The sequence below is a fragment of the Suncus etruscus genome, chromosome 14 (genome assembly GCF_024139225.1).
Source record: "Suncus etruscus isolate mSunEtr1 chromosome 14, mSunEtr1.pri.cur, whole genome shotgun sequence".
NCBI lineage: Eukaryota > Metazoa > Chordata > Mammalia > Eulipotyphla > Soricidae > Suncus > Suncus etruscus.
This window is the reverse complement of record NC_064861.1, coordinates 12,584,456-12,590,759: the sequence shown is the minus strand read 5'-3', so window position 1 is coordinate 12,590,759 and position 6,304 is coordinate 12,584,456. Positions and strand designations below refer to the sequence as shown.

Sequence of the window (6,304 nt, the reverse complement as noted above, 5' to 3'; positions counted from 1 at the left end):
TCCAGCTTTTGGAGAAATCTCCATATCACTTTCCACAAAGGTTGGACTAGACGGCATTCCCACCAGCTGTGAATAAGAGTTCCTTTCTCTCCACAACCCAGCCAGCACTGCTTGTTCTCATTCTTTCTGATGTGTGCCAATCTCTGTGGTGTGAGATGGTACCTCACAGTTGTTTTGATTGGCATCTCCCTGATGATTAGTGATGTGGAGCACTTTTTCATGTGCCTTTTAGCCATTTGTATTTCTTTTTTGTCAAAGTGTCTGTTCATTACTTCTCCCCATTTTTTGATGGGGTTAGATGAATTTTTTCTTGTAAAGTTGTGTCAGTGCCTTGTATATTTTGAATATTAAGCCCTTATCTGATGGGTATTGGGTGAATAGTTTCTCCCACTCAGCCGGTGGCTCTTGTATCTGGGGCACTATTTCCTTTGAAGTGCAGAAGCTTCTTAGCTTAATATAGTCCCTTTTATTTATTTCTGTTTTCACTTGTTTGGAGAGTACTGTTTCCTCTTTAAAGATAGCTTTAGTCTCAATATTATGAAGCGTTTGACCTACATGTTGTTCTATATACTTTATGGTTTCAGGCCTGATATCTAGGTCTTTAATCCATTTGTATTTTACCTTTGACATGATGCTAACTGGAGGTCTAAGTTTGCTTTTTAACAACTGGCTAGCCAGTTGTGCCAACACCACTTATTGAACAGTCCTTCCTTGTTCCATTTATGATTTCTTGCACGTTTATCAAAAATTAGTTGACAGTATATCCAGCTATACCACTCCTAGGGATATATCCTAGGAACACAAAAATACAATACAAAAAATACTTTCTCACACCTATATTCATTGTAGCACTATTTACAATAGCCAGACTCTGGAAATAGCCTAGATGCCCTCAATAGATGAATGGCTAAAGAAACCATGGTACATATATACAATGGAATATTATGCAGCCATCAGAAGAGATGAAGTCATGAAATTTTCCTATACATGGATGTATATGGAATCTATTATGCTGAGTGAAATAAGTCAGAGGAAGAAAGATAAACACATAATAATTTCACTTATCTATGGATTTTGAGATAAATAAAAAAAGATTTGTGTAATGATTCCAGAAACAAGATAAAGGAGGACTGGAAGGTCCAGATCCCAACGTGAAGCTCACCACAGGAATTGTTTAGTGCAGTCACAGAAATAATTACACTGAGTACTGTCACAACAAAATGTGACTGAATGAGGGAAGTAGAAAGCCTGTCTAGAGTACAGGCCAGTGGAATGGGGAGGAAGGACTTTTGGGATATTAGTGATGGGAATGTTGCACTGGTAAAAAGTTTTATATATATATTCAAAAAAAAAAGAAAAAAGAAAAGAAAGGGCCTCCCAATGCTTACCACAGGCTGTGTTCTTTACACTGACTGTATAGAAGAGGAGGTACAATAAATGCTCCCATATACACCTCAAACCAGGTCCTTTGCCTGGTCTGTATTGTGAATGAGGGGACAAAAAAAGGGAATTCTTAATGACTTTCATAGCGTTCTTATCAACTTGATGGACATCTTCCAAACAATTTAAGGAACAAAACCCATGTGCGAAACATGCCAAAACATAAGATAATTTTGATTTCATTCACTTAGCTGAAATACTATTGAACATATTGGTTTACACAATTAAATTTTTTATGATAATTTAAACAGAATAGCCATAGACATTAATAAAAAATTATGATGTAAGGTAGTTCTTAGAGACACAGGGCTCTCAACAGCATCCTGATAAAACAGTAAGTCAGCTTTGTAAGAAATATAAATAGTCTAGTCTACAGAAAGTAGTTTATTCAAGAAAACTGTAACATTCTACAAAAGCTTTGTAACAGTTTTACCTGTGCTTTCACCACTTCATACTAAACCTAATCTTAAAGATAACAGTCTGCTTTCCTTGGTAACCTGAATTTAAGAGAGACAAACAGTAAATCTTGTTGGCAAAGAATTCGTTTTGTCTCTGACTCTCTTTGAGTAATATGAAGAATAAGTATATAGTTGTAGGAATTTCTTGCAATTTTGCAGAACTTTGAAGTCACTGAGGGCAAAAAATCAAGGCATTCCTCAACAACTTTGAGGCAAATTAATAAGCAATTTCTACCTGGCCCACAAATTATAACTGAAACAATAGAACACTGAATTCCTCAGAGGAAAACTTGAAGAGTTTCCTTAGAACATTGTATCCTTTAAAATTTATATAAAGACATCATTGCCATCATTGAGGCGCAAATCAAAAATAATGAGGTATTATCTCATGTCACAGAGATACATCACTGAAATTAAGAACGACCAATGCTGACATGAATATGGGGAGAAAGAAACTCTGTTTCTACTGTGGTAATGCCTTCTGGAAAACAATATTTCCAGCCTTTTTGGAAAACAATATTGATATTCCTCAAAATTGGAAATTGGTCTCCCATATGATCCAACAACACTACTTCAAGGGATATACCCTAGGAACAAAAAAATTAATATAAAAATGCCTTCTGCAGCCCTATATTTACTGAAGCTCTATTTACAACTGCTAGAGTCTGGAAACAACTCGAATGCCTGGCAACAGATCAGTGGCTAAAGAAAAAGTGGTATATCTGCACAATGGAATAATATATTGCTGTTAGGAAAAAAATGAAGCCATGAAATTTGCCTGTACAAAGATGGACATGCAGATTATGATGCTAAGTGAAATGAATAGAGAGAGAAAGAAAGAGAGAGAGAGAGAAATAGTCTAACTCATCCCTGGAATTCAAGAAAAATAAAAGATAGTGTGTAATAATAACAGGAGACAAGAAAAATGAAGACCAGATGGACCAGCCCATGATGAAGCTTACCACAAATAGTGTGTACAATGAGAGGAAAAACTACACTAAAAACTATCTTGACAATAATAGTGAAAGAGAGAAATAGAAAGCCTTTCCAAAAGATAGGCAAGGTGTGGGGAGGAAAGAAACGGGGAACTTTGGTGATGAGAAAGTTGCACTGGTAAATGGGACATGCACATTTTGTGACTGAAAACCAACTATGAACATAGTTCATGGTTGTAACCACGTTACTTAAATAAAGGAATTACTTTAAAAAAGACAGAACTATTTTTTTTTGGTTTTTTTGGGGGGCCACACTGTTTGATGCTCAGGGGTTACTCCTGGCTAAGCGCTCAGAAATTGCCCCTGACTTGGGGGGACCATATGGAACACCAGGGGATGAACCATGGTCCTTCCTTGGCTAGCGCTTGCAAGGCAGACAGCTTACCTCTAGCGCCACCTCACCGGCCCCCAAGACAGAACTTTTTTTTTCTTTTTTTTTTTTATTTAAACACCTTGATTACATACATGATTGTGTTTGGGTTTCAGTCATATAAAGAACACCACCCATCACCAGTGCAACATTCCCATCACCAATGTCCCAAGTCTCCCTCCTCCCCACCCGACCCCCGCCTGTACTCTAAACAGGCTCTCAATTTCCCTCATACATTCTCATTATTAGGACAGTTCAAAATGTAGTTATTTATCTAACTAAACTCATCACTCTTTGTGGTGAGCTTCCTGAGGTGAGCTGGAACTTCCAGCTCTTTTCTCTTTTGTGTCTGAAAATTATTATTGCAAGAATGCCAAGACAGAACTTTTAAAGTAACACATATGCCAAGGAAAGACACCCTACTTCAAAGCTCTTGGTGAACCCAAGTCAAGTATACAGCAATTTCAGAGTATTATTTAAAATAAATATTTATTAAAAATAGTTTTTGACTAAATACCTACAGAAAAAAGCAATGAAAGGGCCAGAGCAATAGTGCAGTGGTAGAAATTTGTCTTACTTGTGGCTGATATAGGATGGACATCAGTTCAATTCCCCAAAGTCCCATATGGTTCCCCAAGTCCAGGGCAATTTCTAACCACATAGCCAGGAGTAACCCCTGATCATCACCAGGTGCGACCCAAAAAGCAAAAACAAAAACAAAAAACACCCCCCCCCAGAAAAAGTAGATTGAATCCTAGAAGAAAGGAGGGAGGAAAAGGAGGAAGGGAGAGTAGAGAAACAGAGAGAGAGAGAGAGAGAGAGAGAGAGAGAGAGAGAGAGAGAGAGAGATACTAATATATCCTCTATCCTGCTTTTCTCCTTAAAGGCAAGTTTTTGTAGAAACTTTTAAAATAATTATATATATATGGTTTGGAAAATGTTAAAAAAACACAAATAGTTATATTTTGGATTCAATAAATTAGAGTAACTTATTAACTCAAAAATAGTATTACCTTTACATTTACATTTATGTAAATGCTTTTATTTGAGTGAATATTATTTTAAATAAAGTCTGCTGAGAGGAAAACAATGCTTGGTTATGATGAAATACTATAGAAACAAATCATGTAAGTGCAGATGCAAAATGCTAGGCAAAATATGGATATACGGATAAAGGTACTTATTCTTACTAAACTAATAATCAGCTTCAAATTTGTTCGATAGGAGAATAAAGAATCAATTTCCCTTTTGTTTTTCTTTCATTTATTTTATTTTTTATTGTGACTGAAGTTCATTTACACAGAATTATTTACAATACATAGTGACAATGAATGAAGGGCATTCTCATCACCAATGTTTTTCCACTCTTGTTCCCAGCATGTCTCCCACATCTCCCTCCTTTACCCCCCAGAATCCTACTGCAAATGGTCTCAGCCTTACAACTTGTTATAGGTTGGGTATCTATTCTGTTTGGTATTCCAGTCTGGTCATTTTTTATTTACACTACGTGTTCATATGACTGGTCCTGGTATCATTCTTTTCCCCCCTCAGTTTATGAAGCTGAATGATTCAAGTTATGTTATTCTGTTAGAGATAAAAAGGTTAAGGAAAAGAGAAGAAAAAAATTGGTATCAACTACTAAAATAGAAAGAAAAAAAATCACCAAATAATATCCCAAAAGTGAAAAAGAAAGAAAAAAGTGGAAGAAAAAAGAGAAGTGAGATAATATCAAAAACAAACAAAAAATAAAGCAAAACAAAACCAGAAAAAGTGGTGCAGTGGCAGGGCTTGGTGTTACCCCACCATTTTTTTTTGTATAGGCACAGTAAGTATTGGGGAAGGAAGGAAATTCCCGTGGCCTAAGAGATTCAGGGTTTCTCCACTCTTGAAGCATATTGTCATGGGAACAACCACTGGCTCCATACCTTCTCATTGCCATATCCCAGGTTTTTGTTTTTTTGTTATTTGTTTTTGTTTGTGTGTGTGTGTTTGTGTGTGTGTGTGTGGTGTCAGGAACCTTTCCTCTCGGTTGTGGATGAGAAAATAAGGCCACTGTAGCAAGCAATCTTGGTATTTGCGCAGGTCCTAGGACAAGGCCTAGGATAGAATCTTTAAGGTTCTAGAGGTACTGTTCCAACGTTGTTGGTGTGTTCTGTTTTTTGTATCATGTGCTCCATGTTTTTGCTCGTTCCCTAAGCCAAAGTCTAGGAAATTATGGTTCCAAAGGTTCTGCTCATTCTCTGTTGTCAGAATTGGGCCTCTGCACTAAGAAATCTTGGTTTTTGTAGGAGACCTGGGCTATAGCCTAGGGTAGGGTTTTCCTTACTGGTTCTGCCCAGTCACGGTTGTCAAAGTCAGTTTTCTGTAATTAGCACTCTTATTTCTCATAGTTCAAAGGACAATACATCTTCTGATTTCCACTTAGTGTTAGGTGATGTGATAGGACCTCCTGGTCTTAGGTCAAGTTGTCATTTCCTTGCTGTCCTCGTTGTCATATTAACACTGGCATAAGTATATCTCCCAACGGAGCTTAGTTCCTGGTGTTGTTGCTGGGGGTGGTTTCAGTTCTACGTCTGGGATCTGGGATTTGAGAATGAATTTAACACTGTCCAATCTCGTGAAGACTGAGTTGTATTCGCATGACATATGTCTAGGATCGGAGGCTCCCTTGTATAAAAAGTGTGAGTTCTAATCCTTAGAAGATAAGATCTTGTGTCTGAGTCCATGATTTCACCTTATTTACTGTGCCTATACAAAAACATATGGTGTTCTTTTGTATTGCTGGTGCTATTCTGGGTAAGGATGACAGGTGTTCTTTTGTATTGCTGGTGCTATTCCAGGTAAGGATGACAGGCTACACGTACAGTATCTATGGTGTGGTATGAGCTTTTGTCCCAGGCAAGACGTTTTCTTAGATTTTGTACACAGCAGCACCAAAAGCTACATAGGCAAGAGAAGCCACACGCCGGGAGTTGGTCCCTTGCAATGGCATGTGGTGGGCATTGGGCTGAACAGCTAGCCAAAGAAACCCCTGGACTGCC

General features: G+C 37.6%; 1 non-coding gene across 1 annotated transcript; it reads left to right on the top strand.

Annotated features, from left to right (window-relative positions):
* The first annotated feature begins 1,371 nt into the window (after nucleotides 1–1,371).
* On the top strand, nucleotides 1,372–1,502 carry LOC126028763 (small nucleolar RNA SNORA51). Its single transcript, XR_007502478.1, has one exon. It is a non-coding gene; the product is annotated as a small nucleolar RNA SNORA51 (small nucleolar RNA).
* The last annotated feature ends 4,802 nt before the right edge of the window (nucleotides 1,503–6,304 follow it).